General features: G+C 40.1%; 1 protein-coding gene and 1 long non-coding RNA gene across 10 annotated transcripts in view; one reads left to right on the plus strand and one right to left on the minus strand.

Annotated features, from left to right (window-relative positions):
- DTNA (dystrobrevin alpha) overlaps window positions 1–27995 on the plus strand; it is a 233019-nt gene that overhangs the window by 10440 nt on the left and 194584 nt on the right. The gene's annotated exons all lie outside the window — the stretch shown is intronic.
- LOC135278769 (uncharacterized) lies at window positions 4959–26918 on the minus strand. 6 transcript variants are annotated; one of them, XR_010346188.1, is made up of 5 exons: window positions 18091–26918; window positions 16121–16181; window positions 14171–14390; window positions 6102–6170; window positions 4959–5331 (listed from the first exon to the last, which is right to left on the minus strand). It is a non-coding gene; the product is annotated as an uncharacterized LOC135278769 (long non-coding RNA). The 6 variants fall into 6 exon arrangements; XR_010346186.1 differs by having other exon boundaries at window positions 16121–16756; XR_010346185.1 differs by having other exon boundaries at window positions 14171–16756; window positions 18091–18411; window positions 21076–21118.

Genomic DNA, 27995 nt, shown 5'->3' on the forward strand with positions numbered 1-27995 from the left:
CTTTGGCAGGTTGCTGTCACTGTAGATGTGCAGGGGCAGCTAGTATGGGTGTCCGAGGAGAGGAATGACACAACAGCATTTTAGCAGCTCTGCTGGTACCAGGTTTCAGACTTTTTACCCAGTACTCAGTCTTGTTTCAAGTAGTGAAGGTTGTATGTTGTGATATATATGATGTTGTATCTGGAAGACCTTAATGTTAAATAAAATGAAATGGACACATTTCATGCTAAGTGCAGTCCTAGGAAAGTAGGTGTGAGGTTGTAGTTCCTGCTGTGAGATGAGCATGTTTGTTACAGGCCATATTGTGGCTTTCTGGCCCTTGCTGGTGAACACAGAGGTAGAAATGGTTCATACTGCTTTTGTTTATTCATAGGAAAAGGAAGAAAGATGGAGCTGCATCTCTGTTCTGAAACTAAAGTTTAGGCTAAAGGTATTCTTCTTTTCCCATGGATTTAGGGTTTTTTTAGGAGACTGCAGCAGTGTGTTCTAAGCAGTCACAGGAGCTTTAATGACAGCTGTTTTGCTTGAGAGCCTGTATCTGTCAGTGTCTGTAACATGGTTTGATGTAATCCTTCGGATTTCCTCATGTTTAAAAAAGCTGCAGAGTCTTCTTTGCCTACCAAAACACATTTATCAGTTGAAATTTTAGCAGTGAATATTTCTAAAACCTGCCATTTTGTACATACTGTGTTTGATGATCCTATGTTTATGTATTTTTACTACATCTCTCACCTTAATCTGAGCATCCAGTTAAGGACATGGATGAAGAAAATAGGGTAGTTTGGAAGAAAAAGAAACAGAATTAAAGTAATACTAGCAGAAACCTCAGTAGTCCCATATGTCTATGCCATTTGCTGCTCAAAACCAAGGAAAAAGATTTAAAAACAAAGTTATCTTTCAGAGCAAACCTTATGCCTCTGAGTCAATGTCATCTTACTACTCAGGTGTCGAGGAGGTTTGTCCTTGAAACCCAGATTTCCCTTACATACACTGACATGTGTTTTGCAAGACCTTGGAATTACACAACGGAAGGAGAGCTGGAAGCTGCTGCCAGAGCTGCCAATGGTCACGGTTATCCCAAGAACCTTCAGTTCCCAGAGCTCTGGGGCTGCAGATGGGAGCCCTGGGGCTGCCGGCAGGGCACTGCTGGTGTGGCTGCCCCTTTGGCCAGGTGGGGAAGTGCAGGTGTACCACTGAGGGCAGGATGCGCATGTCATCCTTCTTTTGACATCAGCAGCTAGGCTGATACTCACCTCCCCTTCCTCCCGCCCCCCAAAAATGCTGGACATGTTCTCAAGCAGGAATGCTTGAGAGGAGACAGTATTGACTGATGCAGTGGGTCCTGTGGCTGCCTCCTTGCTCAGAATGCAGAGGAGAGTGGGCATATAGGACCTGACCTTAGCACTCCTGAGTTGGCTATTAGGAAACCAACCAGGGCACTTGAATTAACTGCTGTTTGTTTCCAGAGGATTCTCTGTGGCCTCTGCTTAACAGAGAGAAAAAGTGATGTTGTCCCATTGGTATTAAAATTTACGTCCTAATTTGTTGAAACCAACGTGCCAAGCTACAAAGAAACTTGTTTCCTCAGATCCAGTTATCCAGTATTACCAGCATCTAGCTGGATACCTCTCAGTGAGTTTTGGGAGAGGGGAAAAGGTGTTTGGTTTTTTATGGTGGTGTGCTTCTTTTCCTTGCTTTTCTTTGTTTTACCTTCTTTCTGCTGAAATGACAGCAAAGCTTACATGTTGTTGTAGTTAGCTCTTCACACATCTATTTCCATTTAAGGAGGAGTGCAAGATACTGGGCCAATCTACATTTTTCAACTGGTCTTCAAACAGTCAAGAACAATGTGTTGCTTTGTTTGCAAAACCCCAGACCAGAAGTTTATCACTTCCTTGTCTCTGACAGCTGACTCCTTGGACTTCTTGCTGTCTGCTTGGCTAAGTCCAAAAAATCCCTTGTTAACATGGGGTTAAAAATCCATTAAGAATATATTTACTCTTTATGCTTTACTTTTACTTCAAATTGTATTCTACTTTTATTTGGAAAGAGCACATCAACGATTGGAACATAATTTAGGAAGAGATTTTAAATGGTGTTACAGTGTTTAAAATGAAGCTACAGCATACACTCGTACACTGTCCTTGAATTATCAAAACATTTGTTAGTGCTTGTTATGTGAGCAGTGTGGTTGGAAGCTCAGACCTTGAAAAGGCCTTTACTATTTTTTTCGCAGCTTATTTTTCAGATTTTATTCTTTTTGTTTCTTTTTTTGTTGTTGTTGTTTTTAAAGAAGTTGATCCTCCCCTACCTTGCAAGAGCTGAGTGTTTGATGTGACTGTTTTGGAAAATGGTAACACCCACTTGCATATTATTTGTGAATTGTCAATGTCATTAGATATTAAGGTGTTTAGCTTGATTTGGAAATACAAGGTTCTGCTCTGTGTTGTCTGTGCCTCTGTATTAACAGTCTCCTAAATGTTGTGTTTTTCTACTTGGTAAGTATTCCTAGCAGCAACTCCCACAGCAGTTCCTTCTAAAACTTCAGCATTTGTAACTCTGCTGTTACCATTGGGTTTTTAATATTCTATTTTTAAATCTCCCTTTTAAAAACAAAATACATGGAACAGTTATCAAGAAATGTAGCAAAAAACCTACTCTAGCTCCTAAGCCTTTTAAGCAAAATATAAAGCAGTACGGCTAATCTGTGCCTTCTCATACAAAGGGAGAATGTAACACACAATCTAGGCTGTAGATCCTTAGCTCCAGAAATTCATACAGCTGCATCCAGCATGTGCACTGGGGCAAGATCAAACCACAGCTGCACCAGAGAAGGGAAATATGTGCCTGAAATATACAGAGATGCATGTCTGCAAAGGGGATTTCTTAGCATACTGGGGAGAGTTGGTGGGGGAAGAGCCAGTGGTAATGCAAAAAAAAGAATGAACAACAGGCTTTCTGTAATTACTTGTAGAGTGTATCACAAAAACACAACTGCAAAGAGTAAGTCAGTGTCCTAAGAACAAGGATTGCAATGGTCAGAGTCCCTTTCAAATGGTGTGGAGTCCATGCCTGCCTTAATCCCAGAGAGACTTGTTGCGGTAGGGGGGGATATTTTGAAATCCAAGAATTGTTATATTCTTTTCAGTGACCTGACTGAGGATGAACACCTTTCCCATTTGTAACTGAAGTACATTAAGTCAGCTCGTAAGTCAGCCAGTGTCTCACTGTGGGGGTTTTAAGTTCCAAAGAGTTGGGAGTTCATCCATTGTTTTATTTACCAGCCATATTTATTTGTCTTTAGTATTTAACTATTGCATTCCCAGACAACACTGGTCACTGCTAAAAGTAATGATTTGGTTTTTTCAGATTTAAATGTTTTTAATAACACTGTCAAATAACAAATGTTTCTGTTCCTGTCAGTACACCTCCTTTTTAGCTCTTGCAGCACAAGTAGGAAAATATGCTATCATGAAAACTTTGGGAGCTGATATTAGAGCTGACTCTGTGGGAATATTTGTGTGCAATCCCAGGTGGTTTAGCATGACTGAGATGCCAAGTTAGCCCCTGGGTGCAGAGGGAAGGCTTCAAGGCCGAATGATAAGAAGTTATATCCTTCCATGTTTTGTACACTTACATCCTCCTTTTTTCCTATCTGAGCACTTCAGATAATCAAAATAACTGGCAAACATTTTTTCATGTTTGTTTTTTAAGTGGTTTTAAACTGACAAGACAAGAAATCCTTAGACCAAAGGACAGTTTTTTTCAGAAGATTGCAAATGTCTGAAAGTGGAGACTCAGAATATATTTACCTCAGCCGTGATTTTACTGCCATAATAAGATTTTTTTTTTTTTTTTTTTTTGCTTTGCTGCATACACCAGGACTTTAAGATTATGCTAGCTTATGCTGAGCTAAATCCAGATATGGGATTTGGTTGTAAAATGTACAAGGAGAGGTTTGTGTCTGCAAAAAGTCCCTACAATCCCCTTTCCATGAGAGGATATTACTGGGTTGAAAGGAATCCATTGCACAGTGCTTCCATGCAATCCCGGCTGAATTAGTTGTGACCTTGCTTTTCACACCCCTGCAAGGCTCCTGAAGAGCCATAGGGTAACTTCAGTGGGCTTCTTGCAGGTGGTGTCCTTTCCCTACAGGTGTTTTGGTGTTGCTGAAGCTTGTGTTGAGCAGAAGTATGTGAACAAGTCGGTGAGTGATGCTCTCCTCCGCTTTGTGCTTCTCTGCCGTGCTGTCCATGTGCAGGGGCTGCAGGACAGGCACCTCCTGACCAAAGGTCACCCACCCATACTCTGCGTGCTCCTGAGCAAACCCTCGTGCTCCCCCTCAGCAGAAGCATCCACAATGGCTGGAGCTTAACTACTATCATTTGGTGATTCATTTGCAGTGCGTATTTTCTAAAAATTGCATAGCCTGTTCTCAAAAGCAAGGCGAAGAAAAAAGCAGCTGTTATGAAAAGAGAGGAAGAAAATCTCACACATACAAAACACAGAGCTTTAAAGAACCAAACCCACATTGTTTGGGGAGGGGAAAAGACCCAAAATTTGCCATGTCTTATCTTTGAAAAAGATCAGAAAGATTTTTGAGGTGCTATTGATATTTTAGACAATTAATAGCTGTACCAGTGGGTTTACTAACATACAGATTTAAAATCAGTTCTGACTTACATTTATTACTTTTGTGGGTTTTCACAGAGAGGAAACCAGGAAGTTTTTCCCTCTTGTAAAAAGATGTGATTTAATATTCAGTACTAGTGAATTTTAGACATGTGATGCTGATACTGAAATAAACACTGCTTTGTAAGTGGTCTAAGAAGCATCAGAACAGACCAGTCCAACTTCTATTCTATCAGTGAATACAAAGAGCAATTTCATTGTGCCTCTCTTTATTCTAGCCCAGCTTACATAGAATTTGATTAAAAAAGCAGAAAATTGACATGACTGAAAAAAAGAAAGAAAAAGTTAATCTTCAATGCTGTGGAATGTTTTGCTAGAAGCTTTTGCTTTCTGTGTAAATTGATCAACAAAAAACTGTAGCCAAACCCAAAACTTCCCATTCAGATATTTTTAATGTTTCATTTAAAAATTCTTGATCAAAGGATTTTAATGTTGCCAAATTTGTTGTTTTCTTTACCTCAGTATGAACTTTTTTTTTCCTTCCTGAGCCACTGCAGCATTTCATCCTTTCTGTCTCCTACTGTGTCAGGTTTCCCAGCCTGAAGATACTTTTTTTTCTTGGCATGTCATCAGTATGCAGCTTCTGTGCCCAGTGGGGAGGTTGTATTTTGCTGTCCAAAAGCAGCTCCATAGTCCAGTCTACAAGACACCAAAATTAGAAATCCGCTGAGATCCTCCAGCAGCCCAGAGAGACACAGCTTATCCCAAAACAAAAACACTCAGTCTGTTTTGAAAGTGATGTATTTTCTCTGCATGAATTAAACTTGGCTTTTAATGAAGTACTTCATTTGATTTTGCTGATGGAAGATTTCAGTTTTCAGCTCAAGTTAAAGCACTTCCGTGCTAAAATTTCTGCTGTTTGGTTTTGTTCTCCTGACCAAGTCTCTTCCAGTTCTCTCTTAGTCTTTGTTTGCATGGTTTGTAACTGGGAAATATCCTTGTTGTAAAGGCATCTCTTCTTCTGGGATGCATTCCCTGTCCTTACAAGCCGGAAACTATGGAACCAATATTCTTTCTCAAAGTGGAAGAAACATGTCAAGGTCAGATGATAAATTTCCTTGCAGACTAATACACAGATTTATGTTGAAGGTCCTGACCAGCTTGAAGCCCAGTGAAACAAAAATTCCTGCCTGTGTGTGTATTTAAGGAATAAGCCACGGATGAGTCATGAATGCAGCATTACTAATGACCCTACCCACACCACAGCTGCTGAACCTTTCTGCAAGGCAGACCTCCCCCAGATGCCAAGAACACCTCATCAGTACACTCTGTGTCTGATGCTCTCTGACAGGCTTTCAAAGCTGGCCCCCACCTTCTAGCTGAAGAGACTGTGTAGAATCCCAGAAAAAAAAATCTGTTCCCTGCCCCATGGATGATGTGACCCACCCACATCCTTCCCTTGCCCTCACCTCCTGAGTGATGAAATCTCAACCCTCCAGTAATCCTTGTAGCTCTGAATTTACATCTAAGTCAGGAAGCTGCAGCAGAGAATCGCTGAATGAGTGAGTGAATGCATGCAAATACATGTAAACAGAAATACATGAAATTACATGTGGTAATTTGTGTAATCTTAATAGTCTGTCTATATGCCTATTAGCATTTTCTTTGATGGACTAGCTTTCCTTTGACATACTCTTAAATTGACCTCTGTAAAGGCATTTTATGAAAGTGAGGTAGGAATAGTTCAATGTTGTTTTAGAATAGGCTAAAATCCTTTTGTGGCTCTAGTTAAACAAGCAATTTTTCTCCCAGGGCAACAAAATGTGAGTTGAAAGTAGGATGAGAGCAATTAAGATCCAAGAAGAGGTGTGTATAAAGCTAGGATTAAGGAAAGCTGAAAAGCAAAATTTCAGCTGAAAAAGAAAAGACTGATAAATATATTGAAAGCGTTTGATGGCTGCAAAGTATGTATAAGGGCAGTTAATTTAATTTCAGCTTTTGTTTTAACTGCCACTTTACTGCAAATGAAAATTTTGATTTCATCCTGAAGAACATTTTGGGGAATGGTATTTCTTCTGCCCCTGAATGTGATTGGCAAAATAAATTTGAAAGATTTGCCACATGAATGTGATTTCTCTGTTTTCATTAAATCTAGATTTAATAGATTTTTCTTTTTTTTTAATGAGATGTGTCATTATTTTTTCTCCTTTCTATTTTGTTTTACTGGCTGGCTACTATTGTATCTTCTTTTGGGCCACTGCAAGCCCTTTTATTAAAAAACAAGCTATTTTCATAAGAATCTTGCTGCTTCCCGGTTTGGAAACCTGTAGATGAGAGCTGCTGCCTTTTTAAGCCTTGTGCTGTCTCACAGTGGTGCCGGGAAGAGAGCTTGCTGTTGGATTGCTCCCACTCTCCCACTGCTAGAAGCTACTCATCTCTCTGAATGGGAGGCACCTGAAGCTTTCAGAGAGTTGCTTCTCAATGGTTCTTTAGGTGCTTGACCTGATAGATGCTTCTTAGAGCTGCTCAATCTGCTGCTGCATACTTGGAAAAGTGAGGGGTTCTTTTTGATGAAACTTGATTGGATAAAATGTTGCATTGCTGCCCTGTAAATGAGCAGTTCTGGGAGAGTTTTAGTCGTGAACAGGGAGTATGAGCTCAGAAACTTTGGGCTTCAGGCTCTTGCTGGCTTCTCCACAAGGGAGATGGAGTTCTGAAGCCCTGTTTCAACACTACCAACCCTCAGGATGCTGATGCTTTTTTGAGCCAATACTATGATTTCAGGGTGATTTGTGTTGATATTCTCCATTTTCTTTTGAAAACAAAGTTAGTATTAAAACATTTCTTTTTTTAATTTGGAATTACATTAGGCACCAAACAAACTCATCTGAAAGTTCAGTAGTGCTATAACATAGACCTGTTTGATGTCTAGGGCTTAATAAAGTAATTTTTACCAGTTAGGAGTAGGAGTTTGGATTAGAGTTGCCTGTGCAGTAGTATCCCTTAGTCTGAATTAATTGATTCTACAAAGTGCAGGTCAAGTGCACAAATCTACTTTATGAGTAAAGATAATGGATTTTCAGTTGAGGTGCTGGAGATACAAACCAATTTACATCAGCACATGCTTATTAGTGTTTTTCTTGCTTATGTTGAAAATTATTGTGTGATTTTATTCCTTTCTCTTCTAGCTTGTGTATCTGCAAATGGGAATCATATTGGTTTTCAAGCAGCGTTGGTTGTTCACTGAGCATCCAAAATCAAAAAGTAATAATTGTATTTTAGAAAATAAGTGTAAAATCACTGCTAGCTCCTCCTTGTGAGTTATGTTGTGAATGGGATGGTTTGCATTGCAGAAAGTTACGATGTGTATTTGAAATTTTTTTCCAAGAAAGAAAAGCTGAAAACAAGTTCAGCCAGCCAATGTGCTGGGTTTCATTCTGCTTTTATCTTCTGCTCCCACTACAGGAGGAAGTATTTGTAGTTAATCATGTTCTTCAATATATGACAAAATATAAATCTGCTGTGACTTCTAGAGTTAGCTGAGGATGGATTAGGAGTCAAGGAACAAGAAGAGCTGCCACACATGGTGGGAGTAGTGTGGAAAAGTTTAGTGCAAACTTGCATCCATATTATTACTAATCTATCAGTATTCACAAACATGAATTAAAAATATAACAGATATATTGACAGGTATCCTAGTAGAGGCTTTCAATTTTCAAAAAAAGTTCTTTTAATTCCTTTTGGAAATAACTTTTAAAAATTTATAGTTCTCACTGTCTTTCAGCTATAATTAATTATAATAATTATAGCTGTGGACACAGGTACTCAAGAACAGATGTGAGTAGAACAAGCAGTCTACAGCAGCAATAACTTTATGGAAAGTGCTTTGCTATCCTACATAGTGGAGTTTCTTGCTCTAGGCAGTTCAGTGCATGTGTCTATCCTCAGTGGCTCAAAGACTGGAATAAACACCTTGATCTTCTTTTTGGCCAGATAAAGTGGAGCTTAAAAATGTTTTCTGAGACCTTTCAGATGAAAATCTAATACTAAATTGTTTCTGCTGCGCTTCATTAGAGGTGCTTGTGACTGGATTGCAATCGATTGCTTTTTGAATGTGATTCTGCATTTTAAAAAGTTGCAAGAGAAAAATGACAGTGATGGATGTGTACCTTAATATCCCTCTGTCAGATGTGAAGGAAGCTGCAGTTCATCAATGGCCTGTTAACGGCAGAAAAGCCAATGACTATTCACAACCTGAAGGCTCTGATCCTACAACCACCTGAGACTTGTGTGTCTTTATTAATGAAAGCAACTGCACTGAACATCTGGGATTACTCACATCGATAAAACAACCTGAGTTTGAGTGATCAGTACCTTAGAAGCTGTTCATGTAGGAAAAAGCTATGATCAGATAATCAAAGTCAGAAATGTAAGTATAAGAAGGGTATCAGTGCTTCTGACACTTGATTCCCTGTGCTTTCCAGCTCACAGTAGCAAAATATGTAAAGTTAATAATGTAGAAGCAATATGCTTTGTGGTGTTAATCACTAGAACTTGCTTTGTCACTTTTGTGACACTCATGTCTGGCTGAGGTCAGTGGGTAATGTTGCTGAGGTGAGATGGAGAACTTCACTTGTTTTCACCCATTCTGTGCTGCTTCTTTGCTTTGGGCAGGCCTCACTTTTTTAGAGAAACATTTTTGATGAATGTGACATTTCCTTATCTTCTTCAGTGTGATAATAACATTAGACTGTACTAGGAAGTGGTAAGGCATCTTCAGGTCCTGCTATGGCACGGGAATTTAAGGAGTGTTTCGATGTCATAAGGATATTGTGGTCATAGATCCCTGTGGATAGATAGAATGTAAAAGAATAGAGACAGTGGTGAAGGTAATCTCACCCCTAAGGAGTTACAGCTGTGCTAATTATCAAGCATTAAGAACAAGCCTGCCCTTAATGGGCCACAGCTGGATCCAATTAGGAGGGATATTATAAAAGAGCAGGTTGGCTGGTGGAGAGGGAGTTTGTTGGCTGTGCAGAGGAGAAGGAGTCAGTGCTGTGAGGAGCTGCTCATGAAAATCTCCAAGAAGGTATGAAACGTTTGCAATAAGATGGCAACAATTGGTGACCCCATTGTGATCAAGGACCCAGGATGGTGCTGGGTTCCCCCAGAATGGCAGTGTGTGCAGCAGGACACAAGCTGTGTGACAGAAGTGAAAAATGGCATGGCCACAGCAGCAGGGGGTGCCTCAGCAATAGCATGGCCCCTGAGGAGTACAGGGGGAGGTTTGCTAAGTCACTGCAACATGAGCACTGGAACAAAAGCAACGTGGAGCTCTGAGAGGCAGAATCAGGGCTGCACAGACAACATGTAAGAAAAGCCTTCAAAAATTGTATAGTGGCCATCTCCACAGTAACCCAATGTGATTGGGAGTGGGCTGTAGGGTGAGGTGCAGCTGGAGATGGAGCCTAGCATAGCATTGAGAGCAGCAGAGGAAGCTGCTTGGTCTGGACCTGACAGATTTTGACACCTGAGGTACAGGTGAGCTGTTGGGGACACAATGGGAAATAACATATTGAGTGCAGAACAGATTGTTTGATATACGTGGAAAGAAATTTAAAAAAAGACTGTGAAATATAGTGTCAAAAAGGGGGCAAGGCAGCTTCAGATTGGGCTGCCACCTGGAAATCACTTTATAAGACTTTAAAAGAATGGAAACCAGAGCAAGACAAGAGAGGCTTGCAGTGATCAACTAATACAACAAAATCTGTAGAAGGAGTAAGAGAATTATTAAAACAGCAGTGGGGACTGGGGAAAGAGTAACTCTATTATTTAGTATGGTGTATTTGTTTGCTAATGAAACATGTGCATTTTGTTTGTGAATTGCAACTATGAATCTTTGATTAAGCATAAGTTTAAAAGTTTATATTCCATAAGCGTAAGTACACTTGACAGATGCTGGATCAATGTTGTTCTAAGTTCTATAGCTGTTAATTTGTTGCTGTCTTAAGATATAGCCTTTAACTTATTCTTGTGAGTTACCTTATAAAGTTGTACAGCTGTGGATATTGTCAATATTCTAGAGATATAAATATAAAGGTTTCTGATTATATGTAATGTAAGTTTGGGTAATGAATCAGTATAAGAGTTTCTGATGATATGTAATGTAAGTTTGAGCATTTGTACAACTGTTAATCTTAAGTGAGATATGTGATTATGTTATAATGCCAACTTACTTCAACATATCTTTCTAGAGATACTGTAACTTTGTAATTAAAAGAAAAGGGGGGATTGTGGATAGATAGAATGTAGGAGAATAGAGATAGTGGTGAAGGTAATCTCACCCCTAAGGTGTTACAGCTGTGCCAATTATCAAGCATTAAGAACAAGCCTGCCCTTAATGGGCCACAGCTGGATCCAATTAGGAGGGGTATTGTAAAAGAGCAGGTTGGCTGGTCCAGATGGGAGATGGAGTTTGTTGGCTGTGCAGAGGAGAAGGAGTCAGTGCTGTGAGGAGCTGCTCATGAAAATCACCAAGAAGATATGAAACCTTTGCAATAAGATGGCAGCAGATCCCCTCCTTTCCCAGGTTTTTTAAGTGACCCTAAACCACTCATTTGCAGCAGGTACTCCCCACCTTGCACATGTGAAGTTGTCCTGTTATACAGCAGAAGTCCACAGTTCACATGAAGGGGGAACCTTTAAGGACTGCAGCAACTGGAGTGAGAGCTCTGATGATCACACTTCCTCATCCTCACTCTCCTTTTCACCCATGCTAACCCCCCCACCCTGCTTTTCCCCTCATTAACCCTTCAGGACCACTCTATGGATTTGGTCACCAGCCCAGCATCCCAAGGTCCTGGTTCCCTGTGCTGTAGGAAGACAGCAAAGCACTCTCTTCAACAGTTAGTGCCAGTCAGCCATAACTTTCCTTCTAAGATAAAAGTTATTCTGAGAGTTTAGCAGCACTTGGGGTGACAGGACATCAAGAAATGTTTTGGCTTTTTGTGCCTTTCCAGATTTTTCCTTTTGTTATGCCTCCTGTCTTCCTTTATATTAGCTTTATCCCTTCTTCAGTCATAGTAGTTAAAAAGAGAAGAAACACAAAGTATGTTTTGAAGGCAAATATTTTGAAAAGTGGAAAAGAATAGGAAAAATTCCTACAGCTTTCACTGAAAATAAAAGTATTATCAGACAGTAATGTTTATAATTTCATTGACTGTGCTATGCACGTGTTAGAAATGGTGCTTTGACTGTCTCCCAAGACATGTCGTTGCATCAAACCTCAATTCTCTAGTAGGTGACTTTCTGTTCTAATTAGATGAAGGAACCCCACTGACTCTGGCCAGTGCCCTAAGTGAGAAGTGATTGTCTTCTGGGACTTGAAGTGTTTGCTTTATAAATCTAGATTGCTGTTTGCATTGCAGTGGATATCCACCAAGTCTTATGTGGGTAAATATCTTTATTGTACTACTGATTTTTGTGTTATTTCAGTTTTCCTGTGCTACTGTGAGAATGCAAGAAAGAGAGGATTTTCATTTAGTTACTATGTGCTGGTGTGTGTTTTCCTGTGATAAAGAAAACCAGAATTTTGCACTTTATGCTATATTGTATGCACAGTATTATCACTGCATCATCTAAGCTGATTCCAATACCAAACCTGAATGTATAATTTTCTGATCATGAAATTGTTTGAACAGTGACACACAGGCATAACCACTCAAGGTGATTGGAAAATAATAGTCCAGACAGCTTAGACTCTTTGGGAGGAGACTGCAAAGGCAAAGTAACGTGCCAGCAAAGGAAACAGGGTATTTCCAAGCTGCAGTAAGTAGCACTCTTTGCTCCTCTTCTACTGTTAAGCTGCTTTCCATCTAGACAACGTATAATAGACCATCTTCAGCCTGCTCCAGTGACAGGATCTTTGAAGAAACTATGGAGGTTGGTTTGTTTTTTTAATGAGCTTTTTTTTTTTCTAAAAATGGTGAAATACGAGATTTAAAAATGTTTGAACATATTCTCCTACTCTTTCTAATTCGTAAACGGTTTGTGGAAAATTACTGCTTTTGTTCTCTGATATGTTGTTTGCAAATTTGTAGTTGGAGGTGATTATTTAAAGAGCAGAATAGGCACCCCAGTAAGTTTTACTTTCTGGGACCCTTGACAAAAAGTGCTTTACAGTACCCTTTTTTATGGACAATCTCGCTTTTAAAAAAAATTGAGGCATGTTGTGTTCAGATTTATCCAAGATACCATCCTATAAATAGTTTAAACTGTTGCTTTCCCTCTCTTTTGATTTGGTGACCACTGCTGCAGTGGTGAATGTTTAACCCCCAGTCTGTGCTCTGAGCATCATGTCACTGTCATGGCACAACTCTTGTAAGGGCTCAATGTCACGTAGTGGCAAACAAAGCACATAGGTCAAACAGCGAGGCCTGGAAAGATTAGCTCAAATAACACTTGTCTGTCTACAGCACTTGAGAAAATATTGGAAAACAGAAGAATCAAATAAAAAGCCTGTGTTTCATTCTTTCTCTCAACTTCGATCAGGAAATATTGGACTTGTACTCAACAGATCAAGTGTTTGTCTTAAATATGCCTTCAAATAGAGAATTAATTGAACTCAAGTAAAACATGGTGTGACCCGAGACCAAAAATTCTTAACCTCTGGTTATCTGTGAAACACTGAGTTCATAAAATAGCTCTAGTAGCTTTTAGCTAAGGAGGTTCTGTCCCAAAAATAAGTGTGCATGCAATAATGAAACTAGCATTGCTTTTGTTGTTTGGGGGACAGGGGGTGGTAAATAAAGCAAGCTATATGGAGTCTCTGTAGAATTTAGGCAGACAGTCTAATAATGTGTATTTGTGGTTTATGGTATATGAAAAATTGGATCCTCCAACTATTTCCAACAAGTACTGTGTGAGAGCTGCCAGTTTGCATTACCATCTGTGTATAGAAACTCCAGTTTCTATACAAGCCACCACTGCACTTGTATGATTCATAGCTGTTTGAAAGAAAGACTTATTAGTCACCTACTTCATTCCCCTTCCTGTATGGAATTATTTTTTATTGTGCTGTACATTTGCTACTTTTTTGTCAGTCTAATTTTAAATTATCGAAGTAATGGAGCTCCCACTGCTTCCCTTGGGAAAATGTTCCAGAGCATTAACAGATCTGCTGTTATGAAAGATACTAATTTCCTGATATTATTTTTTCATTTATTAACTTTATTTCATTGCTCTAATTACTGTCTTCTTTGCCTTTTCCCATGTTCTCAGTTTGAAACTTAAGCTTTGCACCCTGCAAACATGTCTTGTTTATTTTCAGCTACTATACACATCTATGAACAGGTAAAACTTAACCTATGCAGACCTTTGTTTGGTAAGAGTAAGACAATAAAACTGCTAAAATTGGTTCATTTTAGAGCAGCACATCTTTGCAAGAGCTCCAGAAGTAATTACAAACAACAGCTAAAGCTTCATGTGAGCTGAAAGTTGATTTCCTAGGCCAGTTCATAAAAATAATGGTTGCACTTACCTGAATTAAGTAGACAGAGTTAGAGTAAAACCTCATGTAGACATCGATTTTGATTTGAGTTTTCTAGTTTATCTAGAGGATTGGTAGGATACTTCAGGCAGTTGAAGAATTTTCATTTTCCCGGTGGAATTTACAGTCCCGTGTGAGCTTCCCCAAGCTGTTTCAGCACAAACTTTAAAACCAAAGACAGTGTTGGCTTGTGCTGCCTTGCAGTTCTGCCCTAAAATGGATGAAGAGCAGTTGCTACTCATCACAAGTGCATGGTAGAGGATGGTGGTTTATGGTATTCTTTTCTGCTTTGCATTCCCATGATCATTGTTACCTCAGATATGAGACAATAGCTTAGCTCAAGTTGTATCAGAACTCACCAGACACTCATTCACCTGAATGTTCAGTGTGTACCAGTTTAATGAAAAAAGTAATTCTTAAGTGCAAATAACTCACAAGTTTGTGTTGCAGGATTCTGCATTCTGGAATAAAATCTGGCTTAAACATGCAGTTTTTCAGTACCTTGCTCTAAGTACTTAACATGTACTTAAGTGGCTCTACTCAACAGAATGCAGAGCAAGTCTTGTATCCACACTTCTGCTGTGAAATTTGCCATCATTAATTTCCTTGCAAACTTTAGATCACATGAACAGCTTTCAGATAGCTTGCATGCTTCCAGCATCCATCTCTTTTCACTCTCTCTTGGACATGGACTGTATTGCACTGACTTTGTCCTAACTGCCAGCCCTCTTTTTGCTGAGTTTCTTTCATAATTCCAGTTCATAAAACTCCATCTTCTGCATGGGACAAAGTTTCAGCCATGATATCTTACCCTGGGTGCCAGCTGGTATAGCAGGTTAGAGAGCTTGTTATAAAAATTTTAGTTTGTCAGTTTTATTAAGGATCTGTCATTCTTTTCCAGGAAGTGTCAATGTTTTATATGATCATATTTCCCTAGGAAATGCTTACAGTAGAACTCTAGGATTTTTAAATGTTTTCTGAGGCTAAATGAGGGCAAGAGCATAAATAGCGCTTGATTTTACAGAACACGTTCTGAAGTCGTGACTATGGAGAATGAAATAAATACATACAATGCAGAGAGTAGGATGACAAACATGGCTCTGCTCCTTGCTCAACAGCGTGTCTCACTTCTTGAAATATTTGCATCTCAAATGGCCAGCCTGTCCGGCCTTTGAAGCCGGTGAGAAGACTGCAAATGACATCTCCTGTTGTTTTGGTGTATTCATTGTTCCTGTCTAACCATCCAGGGAAGAGATGAGGGCAACAGGACAGAAGATGATCATACAGATCATATGATAATATGAACTGGCCATCCTAACTTCTGCCTTTGCCGGTTTACTCGCGGGTAACGGAAGGGGGACACTGCATTCGGAGACAGCAAATCCTAGTCTACTTTCTTAGCTCCTTTTCTAGAGTCATTGTGTGACATTTTTTCCATAAAATGGAGTAAAATGATAATCAAAACCAAATCAGTCTTTTGACGTTTGCCCCAATATTTGCTCAAACTGGGATTGCTGAGTTTACAGTGAATATATTACAAGAACTGCAGTCACATGTTGAGTATTGAGCAGGTTTTTCCATTCCTTAGTTGCTCAGGCTGTCTTTACGTAGAATATGATCTTCCTGCCGCTGAGTGATGAATCTGTTCCTTTTGTTAACTCAAGCTGTTATTTAAAAGGTAATTGTTCTTTTAAAATTATTTATAATTGAATCTTTATACTTTATCTGATAAAGCTGACTGCAAAATGCATGAACCAGCATTGGGATTATTTTATATAGTATAACTGACCATGCAGAAAATTCACGTAGTAAATTAAGCACTGACAAATAAGTCTTTGGTCCCCTTTATTCTCTCAGGGGTCTAGGTGAGCAGAACACGTGGACATGTCCTATGTGTAGCAGTCTTAACAGGACCTGTGCTGTAAAGGTAAAAATACTGACTGGGTGTTTTGGGAGTATTTAGTTCTAGCTTATTGTTGTCTCACTCAGATCTGTAGATTTCCTACCAAGAGATAGGTCCAGGTTGAAAATACCTTGTAGGAAGTAGCTGCTCTGCATGAAAAGCAAATATTAGTACAGAGAATGGCAGTTTTCTGATGCAGTCTAATAGATAAGTTTGTTGAGATGAACATCACTTTTGGGATTGTATCAAGTGAGGCAAGAAGCAGGGACTGGCTTTGCAAATCAGAATGGAAGCCTTACTTTAAAAAGTATCACAGCAGAGAGTAGGCTGGAATACTGACCTACTCAGAGTTTACTTTCAACTTCAGTCCTACTATATACATTTGTGGTATATTGCGTCTTTTGCTATGCAGGGTTAATGATCTAGAAAAAGCTTTTTATATGAATTTGTATTTGGGTGTTTGCTCTAAAATGGTGACTTTACATATTTATATGACGAACTCTACATTTATGTTGACAGATGAATAATTCAGTAGCTCTGAGAAAACAGTAAAAAGTCAACAAAAGCAGAAGAAATGTCTCCAAGACTGTAGAGAACTGAGATTTCTAACCAGGAGACACAGCTGTTGTGTTCTGATGTCATGTCTTGATCCTCAGATAAATCCTGTGGTGAACCTGGGTAGTAAAAATTTGTGACCTCAGAACCGTGAGAAATTAAGATACAGGACAATGACATCATTGGAGGTATGAGGGAAAGTGTCATATTGGGAAAAGCAGTTGTGAAGACATGTTTATCTACAATCTAAAATACAAAATGGTTCAGGAAAAAATTGCTTATAAAGTAATTTGCTCTCTTAGTTTGCCTTCAGAAGATTTCTTCTTAAGATATTGTAGAACAGCTCAGTGGAACAATAAAAGAACCGCTCAATGGAACAAAAAAAGTGCTCTATAGGGAAAAACAAACTTTTTTTAAAAAGGAAAAAATTAATTGTCACTTACTAATAAAGTGTCATATTTTTTTATAGAAAAAACAATTTCTTCACCTACTTACTTCCTTTCTCTAAGTGTCTATGAATTTGAAAACTGTTCTGAACTCTTACTGGGAAGTTGACATGCAAGTGTTTGAGAGTTATATGGCAGCATGTAGACTACAGATGCAGAGTTTGGGAAGCTGTTTTAGTTTGACCATTTGGTTATTTTATGTGCAAACAGCCTTTACAATTAAGTGTATGCTGCTACTTCTGTCATGTCATAAATGCAATGACCCTCAACAAAAGAGGTTAATGGCTTTTGTGTCCTAATGCTGTTTGTCCAACAGAGATGTAAAACAGAACACTAAAGTTGAATTTGTAGTATTCTTTGTCTTCTTCATAATATTTTCTTAATCAACAGCAGCTGAAAAGGTTTTAGGATATAGGATACAAATAAATCTCTAATTGCCATCTTCATTATCTTTTAAGTGAAAAATACTTGTGTTCTAGTGAAAAGACCCTATGAAAAGTATTTTGAGAATAATTTAAGGGTAAATACTTACTACTGATGCAGAATTGTAGTAAGCCACAGCAGAATTTTATTAAGAATTAGCTTTATATTTGATGATTATGTTATAAACTTAAACAGCAATAATGGACATTCAAAATATGGGTCTGTGCCTCTCTTCACAGTATGGTTAAGGCTGTTCCATAAGAATATGTGGAGTGGGCTAAAGGGAATGCTCCTGGGACCTGGCAATTAACACATTCTGAGCACACAGCTTTCACAGTAGTGCTTACTCTGCATGTGGCAGAAGCATTAGGAAAACGTGATGGTTTCACAGGGTTTTTTCTAGTAACAAAACTCATGGAAGTTTAATTTATGTATGTATTAGATGGAAAAGCTATAGGCATTTGTGCATAAAACTATAGGAAGCATGTTAAATGGTTTTCCTATCCATAGCATGAAATTTGCAGAGGGTTACCACTCCTGCATGACAAAATGTGTGCAGAGTAGTACTTAAGCAGATCACTGACCTAGGACTAGAAGAAATGTAACACTTTGGGCTGGCTCTTCCACTGCTGTTTTCGTGGTTGGAGTCAGCTGCTGATGGGAATGCTGTGCTCAGGACTGAGGTGGACTGCTGGGTCCTGTGGTCCAGCCCCTGCTCCCAAATCTTCCTCTATGGCAGTCTGTTTGCAGAGGGCAAACATCTCCAAGTGCTGTTGGAAAGGCTGCAGAGGAGTATCTCCGGGTAGCTCCTGTGTCCTTGATACTCCTTTGCACATTTGTTGTCTTGTGTGAAGCCAAGGGCTTTTGTGCTGGAGTTGTGAACGCAGGGGTGAGTCTCAATGCACCTGTAAATCCAGTAGTATTGATGGGAATGGCACAAGTACATTCCTTGTAGGACTTAATGAGTGTTCTGTGGAGAAAGCCCTTAAATACCAGGGCCCAAATATATCCTTAAGTATAAAGTGTTAAATTTAAATAAGCCAAAACACCAAATTCCTCTACAGGTTGTTTCTGTCCCTTATTTTAGCCTCAGTAGCCTTCATCTTAGATCTGACAGCAGTTGAAGATACTCAGATAAGTATTTTTGTGCATTTTCAAAATCCAACAGTAAGCAGAGTGTAATGTATCTAAGGGAGCAACTGAAGAGCTTTTTTAGCTGAGTATCACTTGCATGATGCAGACATCTTTAGTCTCTTGGTTTTTTAAAGCTCAGATTATTGTTTGCAGGTTTCCATGGACCTGATTCATGCCCAATGGTTTTGAAAAAATGTATCAAATGGATGTCAGCAGTATGGGTCCTGCTATTTTGTTAGCCACTTCCTGTCCTGAGGTGCAGGCTTGCGATGTCTTGTAGGATAGGAAAGAATTGGCAAACTGGGGATACTGGTACCACTGTCTGTCCCTGGGAAAGTAAAAATTAAAAAGTAGCAACCTGTATTAGGCTTAAAGTAAAGCTCCTATGAATTGAGCAGCTTTCTCAATAAAATGGACCCCCATGCATCTTGGCTGGCAGGTCTCTCTAGAAGAGCATCACCATGGAAATGGGCTGCCTGTGAGATGGAACAGCAAAACAGATCATCAGCTGCTCCAACCAAATGGCCTGAGGACCAAGAGTACAGGCATGCATTTTGGCACTTACCCCACAGTAACCTCCCTCTCAACAAACCTTTTCTCAGGGCAAAATCTAGTAGAAGGATCCCAAGCAGAGCTGCAACCTCCTTCTGATTACAGGATTTGCTACAGTGGGGAAGGAGCAAGCCTGCAGCCATTATAGTCCTATTTTACTGCCCTGTTAAAAGTGATGCAATACTGCTATTTTTAATTTAATTCCTTGGTGAGAGTGGAGGCGATAAAACAAATTGTTTCTATGCTTCATTCACACACCTAATGGGAGAACAGTGCAAGGGAGCTGCAAACAGTAATCTGCATGAAGAACAGCAGCAAGAATTTCCAAATGCACATGCTTGGAGTATGCTGAAAAGCTATCATATGCTAAGGAATCCACTTTTCATCCCTGTTTCTGGTTGTATCCAAGTGTAATTTTTACAAGGGTACCTTGCATCCTGAACCCTTTCAGGTTCATTTGTGCTGTCCTGTGGCTTTCATTGTAAGCCAAAGAAAACCTGACTGTAAGGTGTGTATATACATGACTTTGTAAAAGGCTCTTTGCTGTTTCAGCAGAGGCAGGAGAGACCACAAGTGAGAGCAAAGATCCTTATCAGGGACTAGAAAAAGAGACCAGGTGTTGGGCAAATTGTGCCCCCAGCCATCCAGATAGAAAGCTAAAGGATTAAAGAGCCCCACAAGCAGAGGGCCAAAGGGCTCGAGTTACAGGGCTAGAGACAATGATGAACAGTGTGAGAGAGATTTACTAAACCAGGCAGAGGATTGATGGATTTTATTTCCGTCCAGATTCTTGCATTGAGAGCAGAAGGCTTCCTGGGCAATGTGAGACTACATGTGCTCCAAGAAAAGGAGAATGCATATTACCAAAAGACATAAAGAGTAGACTGTTGATGAACCTCCTGGTAGGTAGGCAGTGAAAGGAATTATGCTTGCTGTGTATGCCTGATACTCAAGATTGTGTGCAAGTGGTATCAGTGAGCCATGTGGGTGTATCCCCTGTGGTGCTTCCTTCATCATGCCACTGCTGTTCAAGAGGGGAAACTAAGGCAAGAGATGGGTGATCTCTTAGTGTAAATACACCTTTCTACATATTATATTGATGTTTGTTCAGGTAGCTGCTTCATGATTAGTTATGCCTGCTCTTGGTTTCCATATGTCTAAGGAAATGACAGTATATTCTCAGATTTACTTCTATTTGTACTAATTAAATACTAGTAAACCTGTCTACCTGAAGAACAAGCAATAAATCATTTTTCCTCAGTTCTGTGTTGGACTTCTCTATATTCCTGACTGTTAAAGCTCCTATATTTTTTATGTTCTTCTATCTTACAAACAGTTATGTAAGTTTATAGTCCTGCATAATTTAGCTGTGCACTTCTTGCATTGAACTCAAAGAGCGAAAATCATGACAAATTCTGTAGGAGGAGGATTTCCAGTTATTCAAGGCTGAAGTGATGAAATTATACAGAGATTCATATTTTTATTAAGCACTATCATGGTGTCTCCAGAACATCTCCATTGCATATGAGCTGAAGAAAAATCAGTAACAGGGTCATGTATCTGAATTTATTTTAAAAAATAATTATACACAGTTGGAAAATACCATTTAGCCCCATAGCACTTAACCTTTTACAGTGTCCTGTAACATTCCAACTGAGCAAGGAGAGGACTCCTTCCAGGGACTGCAGGTAAAGATCCTGTGTTACGGACAGTGGTCTATTGCCTATCTAGTGCAACTGCAAATAGAGTTGCTTTTTCTCCAAGTATATGGATTAATTCAGGGAGGGCTCTTATGTGCTCTGCCATGCCACAGAAAGTCAGGGATAAAGCTAGCAAAGAAAGGAGCCATCAGGCACTGAGATAACAGAGGGTTATGTGCCCACCTGCCTTGTGCCACCGAGGCTGCCAGCTGGCTCTGGCAAAAAGAGGGTAGTTTTGTGCTTAGCAGCATGCCTGAAGGTAGAACATGGAGCACGTTTTGTAGGCCTGGCTGTGAGGTAGAACTTAAACAGTTCTGCCTGCTCAGTTACCTCTCTGAAGCAGTGATGTGGCCATGGAAATTTGGTAGAGGGGATTATCATGCCAGGTGCCCTATGTCCTCATTGGCCTTCATGCTAAGGAGTTGCCAGGCTCTTGCAAGAGAGTTTGCATCTTATTCTGCAAAGTTGTGTAGATGGTGCTGTAGAAATTAAATATTTATTACTATAGCCAGGAAGGTCTTGGCATTGTCACCTGTTAGGGTCAGTTACCCCACAATGCAAGGCAAGTTGTCCCTATGTGGCTTTGAGAGAGAAGCATGGTGTTGGCTTTGCCTTGAACAGGCAAAAGCCCAAACGTACAAGTCAGAATTATGGGTAAATGTCTTTAAACACAGGGTGCATTCTAACACCCCATTACCTTCGCATTTGCCTCCTTCATACCTTTGTAGTCTTATTTCAGTCTCTCCCTGTAGCTCAGTTCCAATCCCAGAGGCCTGAAGTGAATAAATCTAAACATGCTCTATTTAGACTTCTACCCCATGGCCAGCACACACGATATGGCATTTCAGAGACTGAGGGAAGTGAGCCACAGTTGCTCATGGAAAAAAGAAAGAACTGCTGCAATATAGTGACGTAAGGTTTACCCTGCAGGTTCACCTCGGGTTACAACCGGATCTAATTCAGCATGCTCTTGTCAGTACAGCTTAGTTCAGCTAAACCAAGAAAATACAGTTCAATTCTGCATACAGCTAACTCCCACATAAAGCATCAAAACATTTCCAATCTAATTTTTTTATTACAGGCTTTTTTTCCCCCCTTCATTTGAAGAATATTGTTGGGCCTGAATAACATTGGTTTATTTATCTATTTGGTACCAAATAAAAGTAATTTTATGAGTTAAATTAAAGGGCCATTTCAAGGTAGACAGGAAAAGTACACATTTAAAGATGTTCCTACACATCAGATGCTAATGAGGTCACTGAAAACATTGTTGGGGGCCTCTACGCATCCCAAGAGTGCCTGTTCTCACTGGAAAAAGGTCCTGCAATGCAGTCTTAATTTAGAGCATGTTTTGATGCTCTTTCAGCCGGTGAAGTGCCAAACTGCTTCTTTGTTTTCATCTTAGTAGACTGAGAAAAAAAAACAACATAAATTTCACAGCAGTGAGATTTTTTTATATCTGAAATAACTTTACAGTTTGACTCTTATATCTGTGTAGTTGCAAGTTTAATCAGCTGGAGTACTCTGCAACTTCCTAGAACTGCAAATCAGCCTGGTACAGCGGCAGACCTGAAGTCAAGTTTGTGTTGAGCACATCACACAGCTCAAAGAAGTGAAATTGTGTATCTTGACCCAGATCTAGACCAAAGTGTTTTTATACACCAAACCAAGTAGAGCTGATGTATGCTTGCTGCCTTAATCTTCAAGTGCTTCTAGCTACTGGCAGTGAGAGCAAAAAATGGTTTAGAAAATAAAGCTTTATGGTACACTCACAATGCTGTCATCTTTTTCCTTAAACAAGTGTTTTAGACAGAAATCTTTTGACTGAACTTTAGTGTTAACCAAACATTGGTGTGTTGGATCTGGGCCAGTACATTGTTCCTGACAGTGCTCAGGAACTGGCCCTCTGACAGTTCCGGAATAATGTGACAAGAGGGGGATTTTCTTAATCCTTGGGGATTCCCCTTAAGGGTGATGTCTTAATCCCTGACACTTAATCATTGTTTGTGTCAGGAAATATAAATGTTTGTCTTCTATTGCTTAAAAAGGGCAAGGTTCATTAAGGATTATATTCTTTCTTTTTAAAACAGAAGAGTTTCTAATGGGAACATGCAGGTATTCATTAACAGTCTAATTAATATTTTCTTTTATAGTCCTTTCTGGTCCCAATTATATTATGTTGCAGACAGCTCCACAGGGTGAATTTACATTTTAAGTTCCAGAAGGTAGAACAGAATTTCCTTTAATCTCTTTTAAATTTCCCTGTCAATTTTAAACTCCCTGTTTAACTTGCCTTTCATATCTTGATTATTTTGTCTTCTCGCTTCAATGTATTCTTTTTCTTTCATTTTCAGAAAATAAACAAGGGCATTTATTTTTCCTTATTTTAATTATTTATAATTTTTTATAAAGCTGTCTTGCATTGCTTTCTCATTTGAGTCTTTTTTGAGTCTTTTTTCATACAGCTGATTTTCTGAGGTCCAGAGTGATTTATGTTCATGGGATCTGAACCCTTTCTGTAGCTGCTCATTTTGCAGCGCTGGCATTCCTCATGCCGGATTTACAGCTTTTTGCCTTTTTTTTTCTTTTTTTTTTTTTCTTTTTTTTTTTTTTTGTTTGCTTTGGTGGAGAGTGTTCCTCCCCCTTGAATTTCGAGCAATTTGCTTGACATTGCCAGTGTCATCAGAAGTGGTATGAGCTGAGTTCAAACAGGTGGTACCGTCGGGCTGCTGTCACAGGGGATGAGATCATACATTCATTCTGTCTCCGTGATGGATTTGTCTAACTCTCTCCAACTCGAGCTGACTTTGATCCCATATAATGAAAAGCCTTAAAATAGAAAGTGGAAGGGAACAGAGAGGAGCTTTAATTATTTACTGGCTGGGTTGAATCCATACCTTTTGTAAAGAGACTTCTTTTGTTGTTTTTTGGTCTATTCAGTTTTCATTAAGCCAAATTTAAATCTTTATGTTCAGCATTGGTTCAGATTCTGGGGCTGATTAAAGAGGCTTTTGAAGCAAGGTGCATTTTTCTTTGAACTCAGTTATTTTTTTCTACTCACTAAATGGAATAAAAATGTTACTTGAACGGTGTTCAATATTTAGTCCCAGTAGTGCTAGGAGGTCAAAGGTACTCCAAGTTTTAGTTCCTCTCAGCACCTAGAAACATGACACCCACCTTAAAACTACTGAAGGCTATGCAGACAAAGCAGATGAGAAGTGGGAGGGAGGAAGTAAATGTGTCAATTCCTAAACTGACAAAACAAACCTGTGGCATAACTGAGACCTGGTCAGGTCTCTGCCACTGCTAGCGTGGTGTTTAACGACAAGCCCTGCCCCACTGACCTCTCAGGTGATGCCTGAGCAGCATGGACATGATGTGGTGGTCTCCTGCCTGCACTTCAGAGTGGTATTCCCAGTTACAAATGTGGACCCTGCCTCTCTGAGCATTTTGCTAGTGTATGAGTGTTTGTCCTTCTCTGGAAACAGCAGAGATGTCATCTCCCTCGTTGAACAGGAGGAGTTAATGCAGGGCCACGAGTACAGCTCCTTTGTGAGCATCTTGCCCTGGCAGGTTGTGCAGGAAGAGGCTGGGTGCCATCCCAAACCCATCTTCTCTGGAGGCTGGATGGTGCCTCCTGAGGGCATGAGGGCAGAGGAGAGGCTTTAGGTGCCCCACTTCTTTGCATCATTACACTCAGAACTAGCAACAACCTTGCAGTTACCTCTGTAGTCTTAAGCAAAAAAAACTTGCCTGATTTATTTTGGAAGCTACTGTCTTCATGGTGTGCATGTCTGTAAAATCTGCATGCTTGAGTTGAGGCTCAAGGAACCCCAGTGCCTATCAATATCACTGCATCCACGGCTCCCTCACAAGAATAGACAGTAATGTGAGAGATAGTGATGGTTCAGAGAAATGTCCTTGCTTTATCCTCACTCTCAGTGCCTGTGGATACGTTAGCAGACTACTGTACATAGGGGAAAACATGCCTTTAATAGTTCTGTCTCAGCTGCTGTTAATTTGATTTCCCTCAGGTAGTCAGTGTTGTCACAAAGTCCTGGAGCAAGACTTTTTTGTAGCAAGAAGTACAAATAATTTACACTGGAATGTCTGAGGCTCTTGAATAAAGCATGTGCTTTTCTGAACAAAGGGAAAAAAAAACCCAGTAATTTCTTTTATTTGGGGATAAATATGATGAATTCAGTGAGATGGAAGGAGGTGCTATAAAAAGGAACAGCTTTTTGGCATCTGACAGTGAGGTTATGACCAGACCTGTGCTTGATCTGTGCCTCACACTTGGTATATTTGTGGCTGTTCATCATGAAACTTAACATGACAATGTCAAAATAATGTCATTATTACTGGCTTGCTACAGATAAAATGTTTTAGAGTATCTCAGTTTTCCATTGGAAGTTGTTCTATTTCAGCTCCAGTCTAGCTTCTTCTTGCCATGCAACTTAGGCAGTTGGAATTAGGTACATTGTCAGTCCTGAGGTCAAACTGCATTTGTTTGCATTTATGAAAATCTGGAGTGCTGCCTTTGAAAAGAATGGGCTTCATTCTGCCCCAAATTGCCATGTCCCATTCTTTCGCTGGAGTCATTAATTTAAGGGTAGAATTTTTCAGCAGGACTCACTACTGCTGCAGTATTCTAATACTACTGTAGTATTGCATGGCTCATATAACTTTGCAAAAATGAAAATTAAAGAATTTAGAGCAGAATTAGGTCATGAATTTGATCAAGTGCATTTGAAAATGCCATGCTAATTATTCACAACTTTAAAATTACTGAATGGATTTCTTCCAAATTTGCTCTATTTCATAGATTCCATTGACATTTAAATATAATTCATTTTATCACCGTGCTATATCATAAAGTCTGGTTTCCCGTATTTTCATTAGCTGGTAGATGTTCTGTAATATAGGAGGAAGTAACACTTGGGGCATGGAGAAAAAAAGTGAATGCGGTCTTCTCTGTTAACACTGCCTTTCTGGAACTCACTGATTAATGTTTTTAGTATCATATTGCTATTAAGAAGGATTGTTTTGTTTCTGGTGCAAATTGTGTAAAATTCCTGAGATTCTCCAGAAGGTTTAAGATGAGTGTATGGCTGAATTTTCAAAGCCCTAACCTTGCACTCCAGCCTTTCATCCCCTCTTTTATTATGGAAAATGTCCACTTTCCCTGAAGGTGCTGATTCTTCTCATCATTCCTCCCCATTCTGATGAGTGTGCACCTTCTCAGAAAAAAAAAATGCTTGACAGACATTTCTTTGAAACGGTTTCTTCTCTAGCTTGGATTTCCATAAATTAGTGCTGAGAGGAAAGTGTGGAGTAACTGAAATACTGCTATGAAGATTGCAAAAAGCACATTGTAATGTTTGAATGTCTGAGAATATGTACTTTCCTTGGGGTACAAGTTTTCCCTGTGTTCAAACAAATGCTTTCATGGCTGCTGCTAATGTCTTCCATAGGTGGTATCCAGTTCTGCCAAATTGTCAGCCCTCAGAAATAAGGTTGCAGGGTGAGATTATTGACTGCAGTTGTGTTCAGGTGGTTTTTGGTTAGGAAAAAAAAAACATTCTCCAGAACAATCAGATTGTTAATTACCACATGATTCATTGACTTCATTACCATAAGCCACTTTCCCCCTTTCCTTTCTGCTTTTTTTCTTTTTTCCCCTGTGTTCCCTGTTGTTTAGATGTGGCGTGGCACTGATGTGACTCGGGGTGGGCTGTTTTCCCCCTTTCCTGGAAGGTGCTGCTGCAGCATTCCCTCATGTGGGACTCGGCTGCTGCCCTGCCAAGGGAGCTTCCTGGGCCTTTCTCTGTGCTGATCTGAACACCCATCCAAATCCTAATATGATATCATGATCCAAATACGTGTCCCAAAGCGAGGTGATGGTGCCAAGGAGAGGCTTTATTCTGGAAGCCCTGGCAGCAAAGAGATTTGCTGGTGGGACACGCAGAGGTCCTGGCCGTGCCCTTTCCTGAGTGTGGCGATGCTTTCTGCCTCGTCACCAGCCACTTCACCTCCTCCCCAGGCCTGTGCTCCCTGCAGCTCAGCGCTGCCGTGCCTTATCCCAGCTGTCGGAGCTGACATTTGGGATTTCTGCGCAGGATGGGTACGGCAGAGGGAGCAGTAGGACAAGCTTCTCCCAGGCTGTCTCGCCCTGCGTGCTCCCGCCCCAGCGCAGCCCCTGGGGCTGACCAGCCCTGCCTTTCTGTCCCTGTGCCCCGCAGCAGCGGGACCCCAGCCTGAGGGATGCGGGCATTCCCGGAGGAATGAGGGCATCCCCGGCGGGATTCGGGCTGCCCTGGACACAGGGAAGGAGAGGCGCTGGGCCGGGACAGCTCCCCCAGCCCCGCAGGGCACTGGTGCATTTCAGAGAGCAAGTCAGGCGCTGCCGGCTTTTACATAACTGATCTGATGGCATTCGTGCCGGTGGCCTATATATTAGTGCTCCAGCTCTCATTAGCAGTTTCTGAGACTTCCATGCCTCCTTCTATGTTCGGCTGTGCATTTTTTTCTTAATGGAGAAAAAAAAAAAGTAATTTCCTTTCTTTTCCAAGTTTTTCATCTGGAGGGTGAAACAAAATGAGTTTTATTTGAGAGCAGGAGGGTTTTTTGGTGGGATCTGGGATGAATGAAAAGGGATTGTTCCTACCTTTAGCTCAGTTGAACACAGAATCTCTTTCATAGATTATCCTCTTCCAGTTCTGAAAAAAGTGCGTGTGTCACTGCAGCCACAGACATGTCTGTCTGCGTGCGCACTTCACACAGTGGCTGAATTTCCACAAAAAACTTGGGGCTGTCTGTCCAAGCAAATATAAAGAGAGAATGTTTGTGTTTTTGTATTTTTGTAAAATAACTTACTGGAAACCATTTTCAGTGCAGAATTCAGCACTCCAATGAAACCAAGGTGCAGGAGTGAGACAGGATAACAGAGCCATTTCTGTAACAAAAATATCAATATGTAATAATTTCAGGAATAAGGGCTTTGTTTTCAAGTGAATGCTGTGACAAGGCAAGTTTTGGTGGTGTGATCTTTACTTTCACTAACATTTCACTTTTCCTGTTCAAGAGCAGGCTGCAATTAGCTC

This window comes from Passer domesticus, chromosome 1 (genome assembly GCF_036417665.1).
Source record: "Passer domesticus isolate bPasDom1 chromosome 1, bPasDom1.hap1, whole genome shotgun sequence".
Taxonomy (NCBI): domain Eukaryota; kingdom Metazoa; phylum Chordata; class Aves; order Passeriformes; family Passeridae; genus Passer; species Passer domesticus.